The 26,046-nt window shown below is 45.0% G+C and overlaps 1 pseudogene; it reads left to right on the plus strand.

Moving 5' to 3' along the window:
• Positions 1-18,284: 18,284 nt before the first annotated feature.
• Positions 18,285-18,936, plus strand: LOC142452682 (EEF1A lysine methyltransferase 3-like; annotated as a pseudogene).
• The last annotated feature ends 7,110 nt before the right edge of the window (positions 18,937-26,046 follow it).

Raw genomic sequence — 26,046 nt, forward strand, 5'->3', positions numbered from 1 at the left:
AGTTGGACAGCTAACTGTTTGACCTCTCAGAGAACTAAGTGCTGTCTGCATATTTCCATGGGGATACTTGCGCCTGGTGTTTTCCTGGACTTTGTCCCATACGCCTTTTCCCAGTGCAGTTTTTAATCTGTGTAGTTTTGTTGTAATAAGCCCTAACCATGAATATTACAGTTGTTTGTTTTTTTAGTTTAATGAGTCCTTTGAGTAAATCATTCAACTCGTAGGTGGTCTTGGAGACCCCTACATACAGGCATCATAGAAGATGGAAGGAAAAAAAGGAGGGGGCGGATGATCTTAAAGTCTATCCTCAAATCAAAAAGTGAAAATGAACCGTTTCTCGACACGTATGTGCTTTGTGTGGAGAAATTACTTCATGTGGCTCTTCTGTCCGTAGTGACACCCACCAAATACAGTATGTAAGACTCCAGCTGAGGCGATTCTCCAGCTTTGCCATTCCACTGGGTAGAAAGGGAGCCCTTTCAGAAGCAGGAAGAGAGGATCCAACAGCCACCATGAAAGAAGAGCCAGTAGTGAAACCTGTCCGATATTCCCGCGTGGAAAGGCGGCAGAGGAGCAGTGCTGAGACCTGAGACAGAGGCATGAGACAGGGGACAGCTTCCCTTCCCAGCCCAAGGACCAAATGAAGCCGAGTGCCTTTCATGGCGAGGCTGGCTTGCAGCGTGTGGTGCCCTTTAGGCATGATCCGCTCTAGAGGAGAAAAGACCACGTGACTGGGAGCCTGAGAGAAGCCTGACAAGAGACGCTACAAACAAAGAATCGGAACTCTATAACAATATTGTAACCTGTTGGCATCCCTAATAAATCCCACGATCATGATTATTGTCCCTGGTCCCACTGCTGTTGACTCTTGATGGCCTTAGAGGACAACGTAGAGCTGGTCTGAAAGGCTTCTGAGCTGGTCCGGGGGATTTCTGAGACGAACTCCTTACACGAGTTGACAACCCACCTTTCTCCCACAGAGCAGGTGATAGGTTTGAATCACTGGCCTTGAGGTTGTAGCACACCGCTGAATGCACCGCACCACCAGGGTTTCAGAAATAAATTAGTGGCTCACTAAGAAATCCATCGCTTGGTCAAGTAGAGGGAAGTCCTCAATGAAATGGATCGACCCAGTGGCTACAAGGACAGGCTCAAACATAACCATTGTGAGGACGGTGCTGATCTGATGGTGTGTAATTCTGTCACGCCAAGGGTCTCTGTGAGCTGGAACCAACTTGATGGCACCTCACAATGACAAGCAATAAAAGGTGGAGGAACAATAACTGTGCCTGAGCAGTGAAGCTGGCATGCAATTTCAAAGGCCCTAATCATTTTTCAAAAGGAAAGATGCCACTTTGATGACTGAGGTGTGCCTAACCCACGCCACGGGGCTTTCAATGGTCTCAGGTGTATGTGAAAATGGAACAGTACATAAGAAAGACCAGAGAAGAGCTGCCTTTGGACTCCGGTGTTGGTGAGGAATGTTGATTAGACCAGGGACTGCCAGAAGAAGGAAAAATTTGTCTTGGAGGAAGTACAGCCAGAATGCTCCTGAGAAATGAGGATGGCAAGATTTCATCTTGCTTTGGAGATGCTGGAGGGGACAAATGCTGGAAAAGGGCATCGTACTTAGTAAAGTAGAGGGTGAGAGAAAACGAGGGAGACTTCACTGGATGGATTGACACAGTGGCTATGAAAATGGGCTCAAACTTAGCAACAGCTGTGAGGATGGTGCAGGACCAGCCAACATTTCATTCAACTACACACCAGCTCTCCAGGAATCAGAGCCAACTTGATAACACCTCAGGACAACAACAACAAATTAATTAAAGGTGGAGGGTTAGAAAGATGAAAGTGTAATTCATGATGGCTGGATTTCTGACTTGACAACTGGGGAAGAGAGGCAAAAACTGGGGTCCAAAAGTTAGAGGTATTTTCTTGAGTGCTGTGTTAGTCTGGGTAGACTAGAGAAACAAATTCATAGACACTCATATGAGTATAAGAAAGAGCTTTATATACAAGAGCAATTGAATATTGAGAAAACATCCCAGCTCAGCCCAGATCAAGTCCATAAATCTGATACTAGCCCATATGACTGTTACCAATCTAGAAAGTCCTCTACAGACTCACGCAGCACATGCAATGACACCGAATACAGGAAGATCACAGGCCAGTGTGTGGGAAGTCTTGCGGATCCAGTGGCATCGTAAGCATCTCAGCGCTGGCAGGAGTCTCCATGGGGCTTCTCCAGCTCTGGGGCTCTGGCTGCCATCCGCCTCTCTCCATGTGTCTTCTTCACAGGGATGTCTCACAGGAAGCAAGTGTTTGTCCTCCCTCCAGAGAGCTATTTATCTCTTTTGTGCCTCCAGATGAGGCCATCAAGCTACGACCTGGTTGACAGGCTAGACTCCACCCCTTCACTCTGAATCCTCACATTGACACCAGATTATGTAACTGCCACAAGTGCCTAGAACAAATGGTGAATAAGTCGATAACAAATAATATTTAATAGATATGAGTGTATAATTGCAATTTTAAAGTGACTTTCACTCAACTCTATTAAGCGTCCACCAAGTGGCAATAAGCTTAATTTGCATGAAAAGAGGTTATCACACTCAAGAATCATACTGCTGACTCACAGGTTGCTAGATATTAAATGGAATTATCCATGGTATTGAAGAAATCTTCTTTTACAAGATCCATTTAGTTCCACATTAGACATGGAACTTTCCAATTAATTATGAAGAAAGAGCTTTTCTAGCTGTGTGCTTTTACTCTTCTTCTTTTTTCTTTTTTGCCCCTTCTACAATAACTTCAGTTAATTTAATCATTCTGGGCCTTCATTCTCTTGTATGTTGAACAAGCAATGAGACTAAGATAATTTACAAAGCACCTCAATGCATGGGAAGAGCAGGATTGACTCCACCTGTATCACAAGCTTACATGAAGCCTGCAGCTGGGTTATAGAAAGAGCCATAGCAAATCCATCCCATCCCCACCTTGATGAACCTCAGAAAAATAAGATGTTGTTCTCCCTCTTGGTAATCCTGGGCGATGGAAAGTGGGCACTGTTGTGATAATCTACCTGGAGATGGGTGGCTTCCTGGAAGATGAGAACTTAAGCCACCGTTTCTCCTAAGAAACCTGTAGCCGACAGTCCAGGCAGAGGGGAGAGATGCTGTCTCAATAGTGTGGATCAGAGAAGGCTTCCTGACTGTCACTTGGATGTGATGCTGTGATCCTTGATCTTTAATGATTCAGCCCCAAGAAAAGATGTCCCGTGAGAATCAGAAAGAGGAGGGATGATGTCCCCAGGGAAAGCAGCTGAGCAAGAAGAATACACGCGCATCATTTTGACTGGCTAAATCATTAAGCTGAATATTTCGTACATAGCCTTTGACAGTATCTTGAGACGAGGCGCGAACTCCCAGTATCTGTAAATAGGTCAATGTGTTAATTTGGGTTTTCTACAGAAACAAACCCAGTGACACTCATGTACACATGTGGGAAACAGAACCAGGAAGAGAGTGTAGGTGAACAAATTCTCTACGCTCATGTTTTAAGGAGTCTGGGAGGCCGAGACTCTCATGGAAGGAGGCCTTCACGTTTGTGGGTTGGAGATGAATCCAGTCACATTCTCCTAACTAAAGTTGTTTCCTACGATGTCCTCCCGTATTAATGCCTATTTTAAGGTGCTGCTTGCAAGCACATGGTTGTAACTATAGGCTTGAAGGTTAACCACTTCAAAGTTATCTGCCTGTAGGTTGTCTGGCATCTGCCATCAAAAGCAATCAGATTGCTCTGCCCTAAGTACAGTCCACTCCCTTCTGATAGGATCATAGATAGTTCCCCTGGAGAAGAGCTCAGGGACACTTAAGGTCAAGCCAGCTCGGAGAAGACCAAGGTTAAGCTGCCATCTTAGCACTAGAACTTGCCCATCTCATTATGTTTGTCTCTTCTTGTTACGTGTATGCCCCTGGCATGTCTTCTTCCTGTTCCATGTATGCCTCTAACACATCCCCCTCCTGTTACATGTGTGCATGACGTAGCTTGCATGCCTGAGATTATATAAGCCTGTGAGGGGATACACTCCCCCACTCTCGCTCTGGTTCTGGTCTCCATGGAAGAGGCGAGCTCTGGCATGTCTAGTTTGATGTTTCTTTGATTTACCCTTCAATTACACAACCTCCCCATAGGACCCACTCAGTTCTGGAGGATGGACCCTACACATAGTTAAGAAAAACATATCAAGCAAGCAGCCCACACAGAGTGAGCACAGAGTGAGCAAGCACAGTCCCACTCAGGTCACTAGGTCAGATGCTGAGCTGGTGGCCCTTCCTGGCTGGCTGAAGGATAAATAAATTGGTGGAAGCTGAGTCAGGTGGATCTGGTACCAGCAGGCAACATGACAGGCTTCTAACAGCTCCCAGAAGGGGCAGGCCACATGGCAAGTCCCAAGAAGCCAGACACAAGATCCAGACCAGCAGGAAGATGAGAAGAGTGAGCAAGTTCTCCACAACATCAGTTTATAGATAGGACACATCATCAGATTGTGAACTCAATCTTATAAAGAAAGTCTTATTACTAAACCACTGAGGGTTCTAGCCAAGCCAAGAATCTAATTATCACAATCACCCATTAAATGCTTAACATATTTTACATTACCTTTCTGTAAATTGAGTGGTATCATGCTATGGAAGGTATATTTGTCTCACTTAACAATTGTCCCTACATCTCTGGAAAAGGAGGTGTGTTGGTCCAGGTAGATTAGAGAAACAAGTCCAGGGAGACACATATGTGTATAGGAAAGAGTTTTATATAAAGAGTAATTGTACTTTAAGAAAACATCCCAGCCCAGTTCAGATCAAGTCCATAAGTCTGATATTAGCCCATATATCCTATACCAGTCTATATATTCCGCTTCAGACTCATGAAAAAACATGCAATGACACTGAATGCAGAAAGACCACAGGCCAGTGGATGGGAAGTCTTGTGGACCCTGTGGCGTTGTCAGCATCTCAGCGATGGCAGGGGTCTCCACATGGCTTCTCCAGCTCCCAGGGCTTTAGCTGCATCAGGGTAGCTTGGTGTGCCTTCTTGTCAGAAATGTCTCACAGAGAAATGTCTCACAGAAATGTCCCACCTCCAAGGAGGAATACAGGGGTTCCCAGAATCCTCAGGAGAAGGCCATGCCCACACAGAGGCCTCTTTGGCCTGATTGATAGACTAGACCCCACCCCTTCACTCTTAATCCTCTCAAATTGACAAACGATTATATAACTATGACCGGAGGGGAGGAAACTGTGCCACATAATATTTTGGGGAGTTAATTGCCTGGGGAGTGTTAATGGTGTGGTGACTTAAGCATTGGGCAGTTAACAAAAAAAGTCAGCACTTTAAAAAAAATCATTTTATTGGGGGCTCGTATAGCTCTTATCACCACCCATACAACCATCCTTTGTGTCAAGCACATTTGTACATTTGTTGCCATCATCATTCTCAAAATGTTTGCTTTCTACTTGAGCCCTTACTATCAGCTCCTCATTTTTCCCTTCCCTCCCTCTCAGCCCTCACCCAGGAACCCTTGATAATTTATAAATTATTATTATTTTGTCATATCTTACACCATCCTATGTCTCCCTTCACCCACTTCTCCCTTCTCCATCCCCCATGGAGGAGGTTATATGTACACCTTGTAATCCATTCTCCCTTTCTCCCTTACCTGCCCTCCACCCTCCCAGTATCACCACTCTCACCACTGGTCCTGAAGGGATCATCTGTCCTGGATTCCCTGTGTTTCCAGTTCCTGTCTGTATCAGTGTACATCCTCCGGTCCAGCCACATTTGCAAGGTAGAATTGGGATCATGATAGTGGGGGGTAAGGAGCCTTTAAGAGCTAGAGGAAAATGGTATGTTTCATCATTGCTATACTGTACCCTGACTGGCTCGTCTCCTCCCTGCAGCCCTCCTGCAAGGGGATGTCTGATTTCCCACAGATGGGCCCGGGGTCCCCACACCACTCTCCTTCTCATTTAAAAGTCAGCACTTTGAACCCGCCCGCTGCTCTGTGGGAGGAAAATGGCGCAGTCTAATCCTGTAAAGATTTACAGCCTCAGAGGCCATTGGGGGGCAGTTCTACACTGTGCTTTAGGGTCATTGATAATCAAAATCTACTAAAGGCAATTGGCAATGGCCTAAGAAAATACATATAACCAATGCTTCAGGTTTGTGCTTCCAGTACAAATAGTAAAGTCATGAAGTTTATACACAAATGAAGCACTAGGGCAGTGGTTCTCAACCTTGCTCATGCCACATCCCTTTCATATAGTTCCTCATGTTGTGGTGACCCTCCAACCATAAAATTATTTTCATTGCGACTTCATCACTGTCATTTTGCTACTGTTATGAATCGGGCGGCCCCTGTGAAAGGGTCATTCGACTCTCAAAGGGGTCTCGACCCACAAGTTGAGAACCACTGCACTAGAAACATAGAACATATGTTTTTATAATATTAGATGAGAAAATAATTTTATTACCAAGTTATATAAAACCCATAAAGGAAATGGTGAATTTGAGTGAATAAAATTCTAATAATTCCTGATGTTCAAAAATGCCATGCACCAAAACACCAAAATATTAAAATAGTGAATAGTTGAAACACGTGGTAAGTACTAAACAAGTATTTAGAATTCTACAAACACTTAAGACAAAAAAACCAGTCACTCAACACACACACACACACACACACAGAAGAAATTGTAAAGAACATCAGATGAGTAGATGGTTGACCCAAGCAAAATACAAATGATTTTTAAGCATTTCAAAGATGTTTAATGTCGCTCATAATTACAGAAAGGAAAGAAAATAACATGCTAACGTCTCACGTACTTTGGACGTGTTCTCAGGAGAGCCCAGTCTCCGGAGAAGGGCATCTTGCTCGGTAAAGTCGAGCGTCAGAGATAACGCAAAAGACCCTCACCAAGATCGACCCAGTGGCTGCTACAACGGGCTAAACATAACAATAACTGGGAGGACTGGATGGTGCTTGGTTCTGGTGGACAGAGGGCTGCTGTAAGTCAGAACCCCTGACAGCACTTCACACTAACAGCAATGTCACTCAATCAGAGTGACAAAGATGTAGAAAAACGGGTCCTGCCCTTCATTGGTGGTATAGCTGGTACAGTATCTATGGAGAGCAATTTGGCATTAACCACTTAAATTTCAAATGCACATACTCTTTTATCCACAAGTCTCTACTTATAGGAATAAAAATACTACTCAGATATGTACAAAATCGTTCAGACAAAAATTTTCATTTGAGCATGAATGCTGTTGGGGAAGTGCTGAACTGATAACCTCAAGGCCAGCAGTTCAAACCAACCAGCTTCTCTGGATCTAGATGCTCTTGTAATTATACACTGCCTCGGAAACGTTACATAGGATTTCCGTGAGTTGAAAATGACTACATGACAATGGGTAGTGTTTATAATAAAAAGCTAGAAGTCTCTCAATATGGAGCTGATTAAATGAATTATGAATCATAACCAAACTGAATACTCTGTAACTAAGAAAAATGACACAATAGAGATAATACATAGATTAGATGGATAGATACTCTGTAAAAAGATAGATACACTTCTTTTTCTAAAAGAAAATACACATTTTAAAAAGGGTACAATTAAAATATGCAAAAAATGATTGAGCAACGTAGTTTATTATAGCTTATTTCTATAAATTTTAAATATTTAGTACCTTACTTTATTTGCCAATAGACTTAAACTTTATAGTTTGGCCTGAGTTGCTACATTTTTGCCTTTAGGAAAATACGACGCTAAACGGTATATACACATGACTCTAGACTTGTCCCAACATAAAACATAACATGCAACCTCATCATTCTTGAGTTTCAAAACTCTACTGCTTTTACAACTGTGGGAATTCTAAATAACTGACTGCTTTAAATACAATTCACATTATAAATTAGACTGTTACAAATTCAAGAGCACATTGTAAATGTTTTAATTGTTGTTTTTTAATGATGTCTACTATTAATTACAGGACCCATTAACATTTTCCTGTCTAGCTTGTTGTAGAGGCTCTGTAAATTCAGACAATTCTAAATCTGGATTTCTCCTACGATCATTGAAATCATCCAATTACCACTCATTTAACAAGGAGAGTCCTGCAAAACCACAGACTACATAATGCAAAAGAGATATATATGTTAGAAAACAGGCTAAGCCAAAGAGGAAGTTAAGTTGCAAAATCAAAAAAAAGGGTAAGTTTCTGATCACAAGGTTCCTCAAATCCTAAAAATAAGTAAGAACATGCTGACTCTTGAGTTAAAATGAAAGAGTAGATGGGGTGCAAGAAGAGGGGGAAATAGCCCAGGCAACCAGAAATTATGAAATAATTAACTAAACTATGATCCAAGTTACTTTATGCATTCATGGCTAAGGACGTCTTACAGAGAGGGTTTCTCCAGATTCAGAGTCAATAGGGAACATGTTTCTGAGCTAAAAGCTGTCCAGCATGTAGCTTTTCACATAGAAGGCATGTAATAAAAATGCATTGAGTGATCGATTGTTAGGACTAGCATGAGTTAATAGTCCACCATCTACAAAGATCAACTGCTGTTTTATTGGACCCAAAATAAACTATGTACACTAAAGACTACGAGGAAGATTTCATACTAATAATTACATATAAGCAAGCTAACACTTCTTAGTGAGAAGAAAATTGAATAATGGTTATTTCAGAGATCTGAGGATCAGAAGTTGGGCCTTATTCTGTCTTGTATGAACAAAACTGATTTTAAACATCAAGAGCCTGTAGAATAATGCTAAGTATTTATAGTACATATCATGTGCAGACACTATCTGAAGAACAACATCTGTGTGTGTGGTGTATATGGTTATTCAATCCTTGCAATAACCCTTTGATAAACATTTGCAGCTGTACACCAAGGAACTGCCAGAAATTTAAGCTGGATTCAGAAGAGAACATGAAACAAGGGAAATTATGACTGATGTCAAGCAGAACATTCCAAAAAGAGATTTACTTGTATTTTATTGGCTATACACAGACATTCAATTGTGTGGATTGTAACAAATTATGGATAACATTGAATAGAATGGAAATTCTAGAACACTTACTTGTGTGTATGTGGAACCTATACATAGGCTAAGAGGGAACCATTCAAACAGAACAAGAGAATACTGCATGGCTTAAAATCAGGAGAGGTGTGCCTCCGGGTTGTATCCTCTGACCCTATATGTTCCATCTGTATGCTGAGCAAATAATCTGAGAAGCAGGACATATGAAGAAAAATGCAACATCAGGATTGGTAGAAGACTTTTGAACAAGCTGTGATATGGGAAGACACAGTTTGCTTGCTGAAAATGAAGAAAATGTACAGCAAGTACTGATGAAGGTCGAAGACCACAGCTTTCCGTGCGGATTCCACCTCAACAGAAGGAAAGCAAAAATCCTCACAACTGGACCGATAAGCAATATCATGATAAAATGAGAACAGAGAGAAGTTGTCAAAGACTTCACTTTACTTGTATCCATCATCAATGTACATGGAAGCAGCAGTCAAGAAATCAGATGAGACTGTAAGAGCTCCCAGTAAAATTATTGGAGATCCCCCTCACAGAGGGATTTAGGAGAGGAGATGGGTCAGTCAGGGTGCGAGGTAGTACCGATGAAGAACACAGCTTTCCCCCAGATCCTGGATGCTTCCTCCCCCCTACTACCATGATGCGAATTCTACCTTGCAGGACTGGACAGGGCAGTGGTTGTACACTGGTGCATATGGGAGCTGGAGGCACAGGAAATCTAGGGTGGACGATACCTTCAGGACCAGGGGTGTGAGGGGTGATAATGGGAGAGTAGAGGGTGAGTGGGTTGGAAAGGGGGAACCGATTACAAGGATCCACATGTGACCTCCTCCCTGGGAGACAAATGGCAGAGAAGGGGGGGGGGGAGACTCCAGATAGGGCAAGGTAGGACAAAATAACAATCTATAAATTATCAAGGGCTCATGAGGGAGGGGGAAGCGAGGAGGGAGGGGAAAAAAAAGAGGACCTGATGCAAAGGGCTTAAGTGGAGAGCAAATGCTTTGAAAATGATTAGGGCAAAGAATGTACGGATGCGCTTTATACAATTGATGTATGTATATGTATGGATTGTGATAAGAGTTGTATGAGCCCCTAATAAAATGTAAAAAAAATTATTGTTAAAAAGAAAAAATTTTTTTAATAAAATAAAAATAAATAAATAAGTAAAATTTTAAAAAAAGAAAAGAAATCAAATGACGTGTTGCCTTAAGCAAATCTGCTGCAAAAGATGAATGATGAATGAGAAAGATGGAAGAAGTAATGTTTTGAATTTATGGTGTGTGTTAGTCTGGGTGGACAAAAGAAACAAATTCATAGACACTCATATGTGTATAAGAAGGAGCTTTATATAAAAGAGCAATCGTATATTAAGAAAACATCTCCTCCCAGTCCAGATCAAGTTCATAAATCTAATATCAGACCATATACCCGATACCAATTTATAAATTCCTCTTCAGACTCACGCAGCACATGCAATGATGCCAAGTGCAGAAAGATTCCAGGCCAGTGAGTGAAAAATCTTCTACATCCGGTGTCAGTGGAAGCATCTCAGCACTGGCCTGGGTCTCCATGTGGCTCTTCCAGCTCCAGGGCTCTGGTCCCATCAATGTAGCGCCATGTGTCTTGTCAGCTGGAAGCCCAGGCTGAGAGCGTCTCCCGCCTCCAGGGAGGAAGACAGGAAGGAATCCCCAGAATCCTCAGGAGAAGGCTATGGCCACACAGAGGCCTCATTGGCTATGGCCTGATGACAGGCTAGACTCCACCCCTTGGCAAGTTGACAGGAGATGATGTAACTGCCATATGATATGGTGTTGGTGAAGAATATTAAAAAGACCAGGGACTGCCAGACGAACATACGAATCTGTGTTGGGAGAAGTACACTCAGAATGCTCTTTAGAAACAGCAACGGTGAGACTTTGTGTTCTGTCCGTTGGATATGTTGTCAGGAGGGCCTGGAAAAGGCCTTTACCATGCTTGGTAAAGCAGAGGTTCAATGAGAAAGAGGAAAAGACGCAATCAATGGATGGTCACAGGGGCTACCGCCATGGGCCTAATCATGGTATTAGTTGTGAAGATGGCACCGGAACAGGCAGTGTTTGGTTCATGCAGCGTAAGCAGGGTGGCTACGAAGCGGAACCTACCTAACAGCAAGCGCAGCAATAACCAGTATTATTAATCCTATCTAACAGATGGGAAACTGAGGCAAAGGTAAGTTAAGTAATTTCCTATGAGTCTATGCAGACCTTAGAATCAAAGCTTTTCAACAGAGATTAAACGCATTTATCAAACAACTACGTCTTGTCATTCACTCTAAGAAGAAAATGGTAATGGTTTTGATTGATTATTTTCCATAGGGGTTGGAGAAAGTCTATAAAGAGAAATAAAGCTGGATGGTGAGAAGTGGATGATAAGGTGACACAAAAAAGGATTATAAACTTTTGCTCCTTAACTGCAAAATTTTAGACCTAGAAAAACAAAAATAATTCGGCAGCTAGTTGGCATGACTTCCCTGACTGCCATAGAGTCCATTCTGACTCATGACGACTCTCCAGGACAGAGTGGATATCGCCTTGAGGAGTTCCAAGATTGTAACTCTTCTCAGAACACAGTCTAAAGTGGCTGTTGGTTTCGAACTGCTGACCTTTCAGTTAGCAGCCTAATGCATAACCCACTATGCAACCAGAATATGACTTAACTAAAAAAATTCACCGCCATCGAATCAATGCGGATTCATTGCAACTCACTGTGGGTTTCCAAAGCCGTAACTGTTTACAAGTAGAAAGCCCAGTCTTTCTCTAGAGCTGCTGGTGATTTTAACTGCCTACCAGGGGACTGCAGCTCAGTGCATGATCACTTCACCACTAGGTCTCCATTATTCTATATTAAAATATCAACAAGGAGGACTGGTGCCAACAGCTCTGTCCTACAGGGTTGCCATGAGCAGGTTTTGACTTGAGTGTATGCCCAACAATAGTAAGATCTAGTCAAAGATCTGTGTTTCCACTCGACTGTCTGAGCCATGCAGCTGGAGGAAAGCTGGGGGACTCGCCATTTTACTGATACCCAAAGGAATAATCTGTCAAACCTCGAACACTGATGGTGGATTCTGTCCTAAAAGTCGCCTGTCATGTCACTGCTTGGAAGTTGGAGTAGTCAGAAAGACACACTCTGGCTTTCCTATCAGACCTCCTGAGATTCAAGGACAAAGGGAACAGCAGGCCGCCTTACCAAGCACATACATTTGTAAACTGCTGCCAGTCCTGTCCAGTTCCCAAGGCCTGGGATGACCAATGACAAAGGAGGCTGAACTAAGGACTTGTCTTTTTCACACTCCCTGCTGAGCAGGCCCAGCCTCTCTCTGAAGAAACTCCAGGATTCCTTACCTCTCTGGGTCGGGTGGGGTGACTCCACAGTCCCTTTCCTTGATAGGAGAAATAGCTTTCATACAAGAAACACTTGTATCAGAGCTAAGCAGTCACCGTGCTCAGAAAGCACAGACAGAAAATGAAAAAAGAACTATCCTTCACAAATCCGATTTCGTTTCGGTTGATTTCAGGAAGGTTAGAAGCTTGTGGACAAGACTTTTGAATACATTATACTCTTTAATCTATTCACAATTTGGTATGATGTCATCAAGAATTTGGTGTCTAATCAGTTCCATCGCATCTTCTTTTCTGTTAAACTCCCATTGCCACCGAGTCCAGTCCGACTCATAGTGACCCTGTTGTCAGGGTCAGCTAGAGGGCTGGAGGACCCATCCCAATAGTGCCTCACATAATAAGGTAGCACATAAGGGCTACAAGTCATCATGGCTTCCAAGACCAATCAGGATCCAAGAATAAGGGCCAATGGGGAAAGCAGGGTAGAGACGGAGGTGAGCCAGTGGTGTCCTGCCACCTGACCCTTATACAGTCCAAAGGCATACCTCTAAATGGCATTGCTAGGTAGCCAGGAGAGGAACAAAGGGAGCGTTGTCTGCCCAAATGCCTGCCTAGGGCTACAATAAAGGGGCTGCATGGAAACCAGGCACCCTTTAGATACCTTTGGAAAAATCCACCCTGAACTTGAGCAGACTAGACCCGCCTAGGCGCAGGTGAAACTAAACCTGGCAACCACCTAGGCACATGACATCACACAAGTGTGCCTAAACTCAGCCAAAAAGGTTGGCCAGTACCCTCAACCATGCCTCCCCAGCCAGAGGGGACAAGCTAACTGCCCTCCTGTGATCACGTCTCTTCTCTTTCCAGTGTGCTCTGCAAAGGGGCCGTGGGGAACTCTCCAGAGCATGTGGCCTCTAAGTGCCTGCAGACCCTCTTGGGGCCTTCACTCCCTTGGCCTCTGGGGATTTCCTGGTTCCGCACCTTGGTTTCGTGCACTTGTTCCAGTATTCTGTCCCCATTGTTTTCGAGTTCAGCCGCCTCTGTGAGTTTCCAAGACTGTAGAAAGGAGTAGAATGCCCCCTCTTTCCCCTGAGGATCTGGTTGTTTCAAACTACTGATCTTCAAGCCTGTATTCTGTGTTAGGGCTTAAATCTGAGCATCCCATTTGCAGAGGGCTATGGATGGCAGGAGGAGCCTGATGGTATCGGAGTTCACTTGGGACCAGTACCCACAAAGAGAGAGCATCCAAGAAGATAGATAGCTGCCCCGAGCAGGATCATAATTATCGCGTGGAATATATGACTGGAGGGCAGTGCGTTTGAGTGATAACAGGAACACGGGTACCCTGGTGGCACAGTGGGCATGTGTTGGGCTGCTACCTACAGGTCAACAGTAAGAAAGTATCAAGCCCTCCACAGGAGAAAGATAAAGCTTTCTACTCCCATACAGAGTTAACGTCTCAGACACACACACACAGAGTTCTACCCTCTCCTACAGGCTCTCTCTGAGGGGAAATGGACGCGGTGGTAGTGAGGGAATGATGGATGACAGTGAAAACCCCAACCCACGTGCCAAGTCCCCACAGTGCATTAAGCCTCCGTCAAATTCAGCTCCTTAACTGAGGTTGCAGCCAGCCTTACCCTCAGGCAGAGTGCATTAGAAAGTGGTTTACCTCCACTCCTTTTTGAACAGCTAGGGAAGGGAATATCTTTTGGGGGCCTGTCTGGATGTGTCCTTGATAGAGATGTCTGTACCAGAGGCAGTAATGGGGGGGGGTGTCTCATGGTCATGAGTTATGTCCAATCAGCCGTGTCCTGACGACCCTGTTTGGAAGGCACTGAGTCCGTCTTGTGGAATCTTCCAGCTAACAATCCACAGGTGCCCACCCCCCACTCCCACTTGCCCTCAGTTCTGTCGTGCCATCAATAACTGTGATGCATTGATCTGTCACCAATCGTTTCATCAATTTCACTTTTTGTGGATGAATGTTAATATTCTGTGCAGTCAAGGTGATGCCAACTAATCACAGCAACCCCCCATGACAGAACAAAACTGGCCAATAGGTTTTGTTTGGGTTTTCATTATTAATTTTATTTTTCGTCTCAGCCACTGCAGAACAGATAACAATTCGATACATTCTATGGTTACAAATCATTGGCGTTGGTTACATTCTTCAAGTCAGACAGTTGTCATCATCCTCTTTTTCCAAAATGTTCTTCCTTGTTAACTGACCTTAAGTTTCACCGACCTTAAGGTTCCTATCTGCTCTTTTTAGTGGCTGTGGTCATAAGTGGTTGATATTGCGGTTAGGTGCCATTGAGTCGGTCTGACCCATAAAAACACTATGCACAACAGAACAAAGCATGGCCCAGGCCTGAGCCAGCTTCACGACTATGCCTGAACCCGTGGGGCAGCCACTGTTTCAGTCCATCTGCACCCATCAGTGCAGCCATCTTGTCTGCCCATCTTTCTCTTATTAGCTGACCCTCCACTTTACCAAGCCTGATGCCCTTCTCCAGGGAATGGTCTCTCCTGGCAATATGTCCAGAGTCTGTAAGACAACGTCTTGCCATCCTTGCCCCTAAGGAGCATTCTGGCCCTACTTCTTCCAAGACGGATCTGCTTGTCCTTTAGCGGGGCACGATAGAGTGACGTCGGTAGTCTAACGGCTCCAAGCTGGAACTTTCCACTACTTGAATAGCAAAACTCAGGAAAAAAATACATATACAATGTGTTCTCAACTTTGCTTCATCGTTGACCTGAGAATCAGACTGGAAAAGAGCTGTACGGGCTGGGAGTCAGTCTCACCTCCAGCCTGGCCTTGAACACCAAGGCATGACGTTTCAGTCAAAGCGCTGCTCTCACCCAGACATCTAGTGCTCTGTCCACAAGTTAAGACATTTGTCATTTGTGCTTTTTTCACGCCTTCTTTTGGCATGAAACAGCCTAGCTATGGCTGCTAAAAAAGGCTAGCAATACAGCTGAGCGGAAAACGGTGAGAACCGCGATAGGGTGAAAGAAGGAAATCATTGCGACATTTGACTCAAGGCTCCGCTTGTCTGATTTGGTAGAGGAATACAATAAGGTTGTCGATATTATCAACATTTGTTGTTAAGGGGGGTGATTAAAGCGATTAAAAAAGTGATTGTAGTGGCTAATATAGCAACAGGTGTGAAATCGTAAACCATGAAACAGTGAACGCCAGCTATCGAACAGCTTGAACAGTAACTGTTAATGTGGATAAATCAGAATCAACTTGATGGTCATAGCATATGTGAGACAGTGATATGAAGAAAGATGAAAGCCTCCATAGTGACGTAAAGTCCTGGAAAAATGATTTTATAAGTGTCATTTTTTACAGTTATAATTGTCCTCAGAACCAGTATATTAAGTTTTCATTATTTCTTATGAGAAAAATAGATCTAGTTCTCGAACTTTTCAGTACTCAAACACGAATTTGGAATGAATTGAGTTCCACACCAATTTATCAATGTATTCAAATGATATTCTAAAACCCTATGTTATTTAGCCCTTTTCTCCCCCCCCCCCATCTAAATGAGTATTTTTAATAAAGCACTTGGGAATGCACAAGGATTCTTAAAAATCCAGTGCTCAGGAGGCAGGCTGGGTGGATAGAGAGTTTGGATCCTCTACAATGAAGGCTGGAGACACGAAGTAAAACAAATATGGTTGACAGTCCTGGACCCCCGTGAGGACGCCAAAGGAAAGGATAGAGAAGTAGACCAATTACCAATGAGAGGGAGACGCTGGATGAAGGCAAGGCACAAGCAGGAGTAACATAATCTGATGTCAACTTGTGAAGGGGTGGAGTCCAGCTTGTCAATCAGGTTGCAGCTTGATGACCTCATTGAGAGGTGCCACAGAGATAAACAGCTCCCTAGAGGCCAGATACACTCACTCCCTGTGCGACAGTACTGACGACAATCCTGCTGGAGCCATGCTGACGAAGCCAGAGCCCTGGAGCTGGATGGGCCATGTGGAGACCCCTGCCTGTGCTGACCTGTTCTAAGACCACTGGATCCACAAGACTTTCCACCCACTGGCCTGTGATCTTTCTGCATTTGGCATCATTGCCTGTGCTTCGTGAGTCTGAAGAGGAACTTAGAGACTGGTATTGGACATATAGGCTAATATAGGACGTATGGACAAGCTCTGGACTGGGCTGGGATGTTTTCTCAATATTCAATTGCTCTTGTATATAAGTTTATATTGCAAACCTCTTTCTTATACACATGAGTGTCTCTAGATTTGTTTCTCTAGTCAACCCTCTAGCTTACAGGTCCCAATCAGAACAAAATCCAGATGGCCAGCTTTGCTTACCTGGGATGGAAGCAGGAACTCCATCTGGGATGAGTGACCAGAGAAGAGAAATGTGACTGCCTCCACCTTACCTTGCTCAGCCTCCCAGTGATGGACAGACGTGGCTTCTGTCCTGCCCACCCATTGGCTGGTCAACCCATTGCTCCCCTCAAACTGCCCGGGCTGTGCCACACTGGCTTCCATTTCTCCTTCCCTCTTTGCCTAGCTCCCATTCCCTTTGCTTTTTGCTCCTCCTTAAAACAATGCATCCTCCCTTGTCTTTTTAACAATTCTACAGAGCAAGTACCCCACCTGCCCCAGCACTCACAAGGTAGCCGCCCCACCCTCCCCGGGGAGGCCCCCTTCCTGGAGACAGTGCTCTATTCCCACACAGCGTGTTGACTGGCCGGGTGGTGCTTTCACCAGCCCGACCTACTGTAATGTTTGTTCCTTCTTCTTAGTGCTTCCCTCTTCCTCAAATGTTGTTTGTCTCTGCTTCTTCCCTTTCTGCCCCTGGTTATTGTTTTATCCTGCAAAGTGGGTGCCCAGGTTTCTTCTTCTGTGGGGTCAGCAGGTCCACTCCCTGAGGGAGTTCCTTGCAGGCATGTCTGACAGCCAATACTGATGCCAGGCTGTTGGTTTGTTTGGGGGCTGCTTTTTTGGTTTCTTCTCTCCATTCCCTTTTCCACCTGCTTTTTCTCATTCTCTCCCCCCCCCCCCACCCCTCCCCTTCTTTACTCCGACTGCACTGGTGGCCCACCTCTCCTCACCTCAGGGTTCAGTCGCACTCCCCCTGACCCTGCACACTCAGGAGAGGGCTGTCCCCTAAAGCAAGCTCCACGTTTCCACCACTGAGTGCATGTGGGTTTTTTGCATTTTCTCCCTCTTTTATTGTTGTTGGTTTTTCATTTTCTTCCTTCCTAGAACTCCCTTCTCCTTCGTTTCCTTTGTGACCCGCCCACTTTTACAAAAATGCCTCGTCCTCCGTTGAGAGCCAGCCATCCTACCGCTCCACACTCACTGCACCTGTTGCTCTGCCCACAAGGCAAGTACCACCAGCCTCGCCAACACCGGAACTATGAGTGGTGGCCGCCAACCTGTCTCCAATCTGATTTCAGTGGCTCTGCACCGTCAGCAAACAGAGATGCGGGACCACACTCCCACCCACCACCAGCCCTTCCAGATACGGGCAATGAGCGACACGGTGCTGCCGAACTCACCAGCTAGCAACTGTCCTGTTGTCTGGAGAGAGGAAGACAATGCAAAACAAATAATGAGGGTGAAGTAAATCAAAATACAATCAATAGATTAGGACAACAGACCATTTCAAATCATACAAACAAAAACAAAAGTTTATTCAGGGAGGCGGAGCCCAGACACCGCCAAGGCCGGCCGCCCCCGCCCGCCCAGCTGCAGATCCGGGATCCGAGCGCACGCCTTGGCACGGGGCGTGCTCGGCCTGATGGCGGACCCAGACCCACAGCCTGAATCAGAGGCGAAGTCTGTGTTCCCGCGCGAGGTCGGGCTCTTCGCAGATTATTACTCGGAAAAACAGTCGGTTCTGCTTCTGTGAGCATGTGCTGAGCATCACGCAGAACTTCGGGGCCCGCCTCAGGGTGGCAGCGCGCGTGTGGGACGCGGCTTTGAGCCTGTGCAACTATTTCGAGAGGCAAAATGTGGATTTCCAAGGGAAGAAGGTGATCGAACTGGGCACAGGGACTGGCATCGTGGGGATCCTGGCTGCATTGCAGGGAGGGGATGTTACCAGCACTGACCTGCCTCTGGCTCTAGAACAGATCCAAAGCAAAGTCCAGGCCAACGTGCCAGCTGGAGGCCAGGCCCAGATCCGCGCCTTAGCCTGGGGGACTGACCAGCATGTCTTCCCTGGCGACTATGACCTGGTGCTCGGGGCTGATATTGTGTACCTGGAGCCCACCTTCCCACTGCTGCTGGGGACCATCTATCTGGCTTCCAAGATGAGAGAGGAACATGGGACAGAGAACTTTTTTCAGCACCTCCTTCCTCAGCACTTCCAACTGGAGCTGGCCAAGCCGGATGAGGACGTGAATATCAGCATCTGTAGGACCAGCCACAGAGGGCCAAGACCTGCTTGATGTTGCCCACTCTGCTCCTGGGTACCCCTTGTCCTAACGAAGGAACGGCCATATTTTAAAAGCCATAAATACATGGACCACCCCCCCAAAAAAAAGATAGATTTCCCTTCCCTCCTCCTTTTCTCTTTGTCCCCCTAGATTTGCTCCGGCAGATGCCTGCTTGCTAAGAGTCTAAGACCCTAGCAGTGCTCATCTTTGGACCCAAAGGATGTTCTCAGTTCCCGTTCTCCAGGAGTGTGTCCTTAGCGTACATGGGATATGAGATCAGTGACTGCTGATAGACAAGGCGCTTGCTGCCCATTTCCAGTCCTGCTCTTGTCTCTTTATGCTCTGTGTATCCCCCCCCCCCCCACCCCCAGGTTCTTTGGACTCTTTTCAAAGAGAGAGAAAGGAGAACAATTAAGATCTCTTCTGCTTCCAAAGAACTCAGGTTTCTGCCTTGGGGCCTGAGAAGAAAGTTTTTGTTGTTGTTGTTGTTGTTTTTAATCTCCTCGAGTCCCAACAGGAGGCATAACCACCACACCAAGCCCTCCTCTGGCCGGTAGCTCCTTCGACCCTTTTTGGAGTTGGCGCCCTCATCACAGACCATCGCCACGGCCTGCAGAAGAACTCTGGACTGAGTTGTAGATTCCTCTCCTCCTTGAATTGTCTTTAGGCTTCTAGACCCCTTCCTTTCTTCTTTCCCAGTACGCTCTGCCTTCACTTTCACCTCTTTTCTGTTCTCACGTTGGCCCTTCCGACAGGGCCATAGAGCCATCTCTAGACTACCATCCTCCACTCTCTTCAAACCATTCCACAGGCTGTTGGTGAGCTTCCTAAAATCTGCTCTTGCTGCATCTAGAAGCAAGAACGGATTCCTCTGCTTGGGACTCAGTCTACCTCTATATGATTCCAAATACCCTTCTACTTCATGCCCTGCTCCTCACCTATATATTGGGACTTCTGGCCAGGCTACACAAGATGTTCAAACTTCAAACTTTGTTCTTATGATCTCATGTCTGGAAGCCCTTTATCTCTCTGTCAAAGTCTCCATAGGTTTTCTTACATATCCCTTCTTTCCCGAAAACGGTCGTTCCTACTCCTCTCATTAGGATGTGATTTCTTCTCCCTGGGAACCCTTGTCGTTGTTCGGCCTGCACGATCTGCCTTGTCTTACATGGTCCGGTCATTTGTTTCCCTTTTGAATGATGAGTTTACCTCTGCGGCTAGGCCTGTTCTGGACCCCTCTCTAACTCTGATGGGCAGATAGAACCCATCAGAGGCACCTAGGAGGACAGGCCTGGCGATTCATAGCCTTGAAAACCCTGTGCACACCCGGGGTTGCTGTGAATGGGGACTGACGTAACCGACGTGAACAGCAGCCTCCTAACACTGAGCGCGGTTCCGGGCACGCAGTAGGTGCCCAACAAATCGTTTGCTTATTCAACAAAGATGAACTCTCAGCTTGCTGAAGAGTCTCCACCCCACTCTCCCTCAGGGACCGTGGGCAAATTTCTGCCTACCTCACGGGTTTGGCCTAGATCATAAATGGATAATGATGATGATGATGAAACTAATAATGGTGAATCACAATGTAAATAAGAAATAGAAGGCTTTTCCTGAAAAAAGGTTGTTCAAATATTATACTACAGATATAAAAACATAAGAAAACCAAAAGAATTATATTTAGGTGCTCTCAATGGCTTGAGAGAAGGTACAAGATAATCACTGATAAAATCAAGGAAAAGATGGACAAAACTGTAAAAGAATTTCTAAAATCAAAAGAAAAATAAATGAAAAATTCGAAACCTTGTCTGATCTGCTGCCTGGGAAGGCTGTTAGTGACTACTTGAGCAATAACTGTAGGAAATAGAAATTTAAAGAATTATCTGAATGTAGACAATGGAAATTGGCTGAATTACCCATGCAGGACACACAATTATGAGCATGTCGATCTTTCTCTGAACTACAACCACCTTTGAAGATGACTTGTCTTTTCCTCATCTCAGACTTTATCTCTCCCTCACTTTGCGCCAACCACTATCTTCCTATGCCCACCCTGAAGTCCAGCAAGGTAGTTCTCAGTAATTCTAATCTGGGGGCCTAGTAGTGACATGCTGGGCTGCGATACTTAAGGCCAGCAGTTTGAAACCAGCAGCCACTCTGAGGGAGAAAGATGGGGCTTTCATTCACATAAAGAGTTGTTGTTTCGGAAACCCACAGGGGCAGTTCTACCCTGTCCTCACAATTGCTCTTATGCTTGAGCCCACTGTTGCAGTCACTGTTTCAATCCATCTCATTGAGGGCCTTCTTCTCCGTTACTGTCCCTCTACTTTACCCAGGAACTGGGCTCTCCTGACCACATGCCCAAAATACGTAAGATGAAGTTTCACTGTTCTTGCCTCTGAGGAGTACCCTGCCTGTACTTCGTCCAAGGCAGACTGGTTTGTCTTTTTCACAGTCTACGGTATTTTCAATATCCTTCTCCAGCACCATAATTCAAATGCATTGATTCTTCTTTTGTCTCCTTTATTCAATGTCCAACTTTCACATGCATATGGGGCAATTGAAAATACCATGTCTTAGGTCAGGTGCACACACCAGTGGGTGCAAAGTCTGTGGGCCCAATGAAGGTGGAAGCATCTCAGCATTGGTGCAGGTCTCTACGTGGCTCCTCCAGCTCTCTGAGTGTAGCTCGTCAAAGGGAAGTTGAAGCACAGAGAGAGAGTTCTTCCAGGTCTCAGTAAGTCTCTGTAGCTTGTCAGCCATAAGACCAAGGCAGAGAGAAAGAGGAAGTTCCCAGAATCCTCATGAGAAGGTCATGCCCACAAGGAGGCATCATCAGACTGAGAGCTGATTGATAGACTACACTCCACACCTTCAGTCTTAATACCCTCAAATTGACATGAGATTATGATCCAAGCTTAGTGTCTCTTCTGGGACTAGTCTCTCATGATAGCAAGTCTAAGGTGTATAAAATAAAGTCTCTTTGCTCTCACTTCTAAGGAGCATTCTGACTATATTTCATCCAACACAAATTTGTGTGTTCTTCTGATCGTCCATGGTACTTCTGGTGTTCTTTGCCAACATCATCATCCAAATGCATCAGTTCTTCTCGGCTTGAGTAAGTGTGGTGAAAAGATACAACCCTGAACCTGACTTTCATGGATGCATTATTTCCTTCTTCTGCTTGAACAGCTGTGTCTTGATCTGTTTCCACATTAGCACAGTTAAGCTTTCTAGAATTTCCATTCTTCAAAGAGTAAGCCATAGTGTGTTATGTTTCTGTGTTAGTCCAGGTTGAATGGAGAAACAAATCCAGAGATACTCACATATGTGTAAGAAAAAGCTTTATATCAAAGAGTAATTGTATATTAAGAACACATCCCAGCCCAGTCCAGATCAAGTCTAAAAGTCTGATATTAGCCCATATGTCCAATACTAGTCTATAAATTCCTCCTCAGACTTACACAGCACATGCAATGATGCTAAATTCAGGATGATCACAGGCTGGTGAGTGAATGGTCTTGTGGATCCATTGGTGGTGGAAGCATCTCAGCACTGGTGTGGGTCTCCACATGGCTCTATGTAGCTCTTCAATAGGAAGGTCAATCAGAGAGAGAGAGTGTGTGTTTTCACAGGTCTCAGAAAGTCAGGAAGACCAAGGCAGAGAGAGAGAGAGAGAGAGAGAGAGAGAGAGAGAGAGAGAGAGAGAGAGAGAGAGAAAGTTCCCAGAATCCTCATGAGAAGGCCATGCCCACAGAGGCATCATCAGGCTGTGCCTTGATTGACAGGCTAGACTCCACCCCTTCACTCCTCATATCCTCTAGTTGACATGAAACGATGTAACTACCACAGATCTACACAGTTGAATGCCTGTACAAAGCCAACAAAGCACAAGTAAACATTTTCTGTTTCTGCTGTCAACCAAGATCCAGCTGCTGTCAGTAATAATATCCCTTCTTACATGTCCTCTTCTGAATCCAGCGTGAATTTCTAGCAGTACCCATTGATGTGCTGCTTCATCTTCAGCAAAATTATACTTGCCTATGATACTAAATCGCTCTTGTATGGGTGTGAAAAATCCAAGACCATTGAATCTGTACTTTTCTTCCGTGGAATGCAGTAGGCTGAGCTTTAGGCCGTAGACTCCTGGGACCAGATAGGTGCAGGAGGAGGAGAAGGGCCTGGTATATTTAGAGCACCTCTGTTTCCCCAGTCCCCGCATGAGGGGATGGGGCTACAAAGAGGCACGCGAGGATGCTTTCTCGAAGTGTAGGAGTACAGAATGAATTTCTGAGCATCAAAGAAAAGCAAGGTATGGCATGGCACTAAAAGGTGAGGATAGCCTAAATAGACTGTATTTCATTTTTTTCTTTTTAATCATCTTATTGGTGGCTCATACAACTCTTTTTTTTTTTCTTTAAGGGGGCGGATTTATTCAAAGACTGTTTTGTTCATTTTTCTTTTTTTTTTTACATTTTATTAGGGGCTCATACAACTCTTATCACAATCCATACATATACATACATCAATTATATAAAGCACATCTATATATTCTTTGCCCTAATCATTTTCAAAGCATTTGCTCTCCACTTAAGCCCTTTGCATCAGGTCCTCTTTTTTTCCCCTCCCCCCTCACTCCCCCCTCCCTCAGGCTCATACAACTCTTATCACACTCCATCCATCCATCCATCCATCGTGTCAGACACATTTGTACATTTGTTGCCATCATCATTTTTAAAACAATTGCTTTCTGCATGAGCCCTTGGTATCAGCTCCTCATTATCTCCCCCTCCCTCCCTGTTGCCCCTCCCTCATGGACCCTTGATAATTTATAAATTATTATTATTTAGTCATATCTTATACTGTCTGATGTCTCCCTTCACCCACTTGACTATTTCATTTTTATCACTTAAGGAAGCATGTTCCATTAGATCACTCACCGCTACAAATAAATTATTTGAATATTATTGGCTGTTGACTGAGATGCCTAACCACTACTTCCTTTCCCTCCCCCAAAACAAGACTCAGAAACCTCTTTTACATTGTTTTGTTCCCTTGTTTTTTAGAGGGACTTTACATGAATCCTCTGTATCAGCTGTTGATACTCATTTGGGAAGAGGCAAGAAGAAATGGACTGATTGAAACTGAAGCAAAATGTATTCAGATTGATCGTGAGGGAGATTTTCTAGACTATATAGGCAATAATCAAAGCTCATGATTACGTTATTTTTTAACAGAGAGTACTACTTTATGTCTTCCTGAAGTTGCAGCTCATGTTTTGATCCAGGATAGATTGGAACTAAGAAATTGAGTCAGCCTACAATGGGCACTTCATCTGGGGAGAAGGAAATGTAAACAAATCAGCACCGTTTTAACTGGCCCCAAAGACACAATCACTTAGCAGTCAGCTGCTGCCTGAGCAGCCGAGCCTCCGAGCAGGATGTCCAGGACACGAGAATGGGAGGCCAGTTCAAGTTTGTGTGCAGGCTCGACGAACAGACTGAATGCACAAGGGCTTCTCTTTCAAAACTGGAGGAAAGTTACGGAATTCTGGCGTTTTATATCCTCAGAATGAGCAAACATTTTAGGCTTATCTCAAACGAGCACTTCCTCATCTTCTGAAAAGATTCAACCAATAATGATATTATTTTCAAGAGCCCTGGTAGTGCAACGGTTAAGGGTTTGTGTGCTGACAGAAAAGTTGCCCTTGGAAGCCGTGCTGCAGCATTTCTGGATGGAGAGCTAGTGCTCTCTTGTCCAGTGAGACCCCAGCCTAGAGAAACAAAAGGGGCAGCTCCCCTCTGCCGCCTGGGGCCGCCATGCATCTGAATAGACCCTGTGGCCCCAACACACCATTGTTTTAATGATGCAAACTCTGACCACGGTGCCAGATGGTTCATGTTAAACATTCCAGGCTGGTTACCACACCAGCGGCTTAGGACTGTTTGGACATCAGCCGGCAACAGCAACAAAAGAAACAGCTAAAACTGAAACAAACAAACCACACACGTAAACCCCACCAAATTCACGACTAGGGCTCGATTCCAACTCTGTGTTAGTCTGGGTACATTAGAGAAACAAGTCCACGGAAACCCATACGTACAAGAGAGAGTGCCCATCAAGAAAACATCCCAGCCCAGTGCTACCCAAGCCCATAAGTCCAACATTAGCCCATATTAGCCCACCAATCCACAAAGCCCTCCTCCATCTCACAAAACATGCACACAATGATGCTGACCGCAGGAGGAAAGCCGAATCAGTGAGCGTGTAAACATCTCAGCACTGGCAGGGGTCTCCACACGGCTGCTCCGGCACCTAGGGCTACATCAGGGTAGGTCCATGTGTGGCTTCTCCTCAGGAATGTCTTGCAGGAAGTGAGCCTTGCCAGCAGAAGCAGGGAACTGGCTAAGGCAGCTGCACCCTGGTCCGACCATCAGAAAGCAAGAGACCCAAGAACTAGAAAGGCGAGGCTCACTGAGATATCCCTCCGCCCTTCAATTAACCCCACATGTGTTTATCAGCCAGGTTGGCACAATAAACGTTAACTATCTCAGACTCCTGGTGATCCTACAAGACAGTGTGGACCTGCACTGTGGTCTCCAAGAATGTCGCTCTTTATGACGACAAGAACGGGTGGTGGGTTCCAACCACTTGCCTTCCTGTTGGTGGGGGAGTTCTTGAACCACTGAGTCACCTGGCTCCTTTGCTGGATACCCCAGAACAGAAATTTCCACATGCAGTGTCATGGAATGCCATTATGGGGGCAGGGACAGTCTCCAATCTCTCGCCCCCTTAGTGACATGCTGGATGCTGCATCACATATTCCTTGAGCAAGTCACTAGTCTTTTCTCTACATTTTCAGCCAGCAGGGTAAAATGATACTGTTTTGGCTACTTGATTTCATGATGCTAATGAGTGAATATAGGTGCAGTGAATGCAGAAAAAAACCCATGAGGCACACTCAGCGCACGCGGAACAAACACACGGGTTTCATGAGAGGTGGTGTTCACCAAGGGGCAGTCTTTATCGCTCTGTGTAATTTACAGCTTTTAAATGCAATGTTAAAATGCAAATACTTTTTTTTTCCTTCCCTGAGTGATGAGCTCATGAATAACCCTGAAAAGG

Source organism: Tenrec ecaudatus, chromosome 7, assembly GCF_050624435.1.
Source record: "Tenrec ecaudatus isolate mTenEca1 chromosome 7, mTenEca1.hap1, whole genome shotgun sequence".
Classification (NCBI taxonomy): domain Eukaryota; kingdom Metazoa; phylum Chordata; class Mammalia; order Afrosoricida; family Tenrecidae; genus Tenrec; species Tenrec ecaudatus.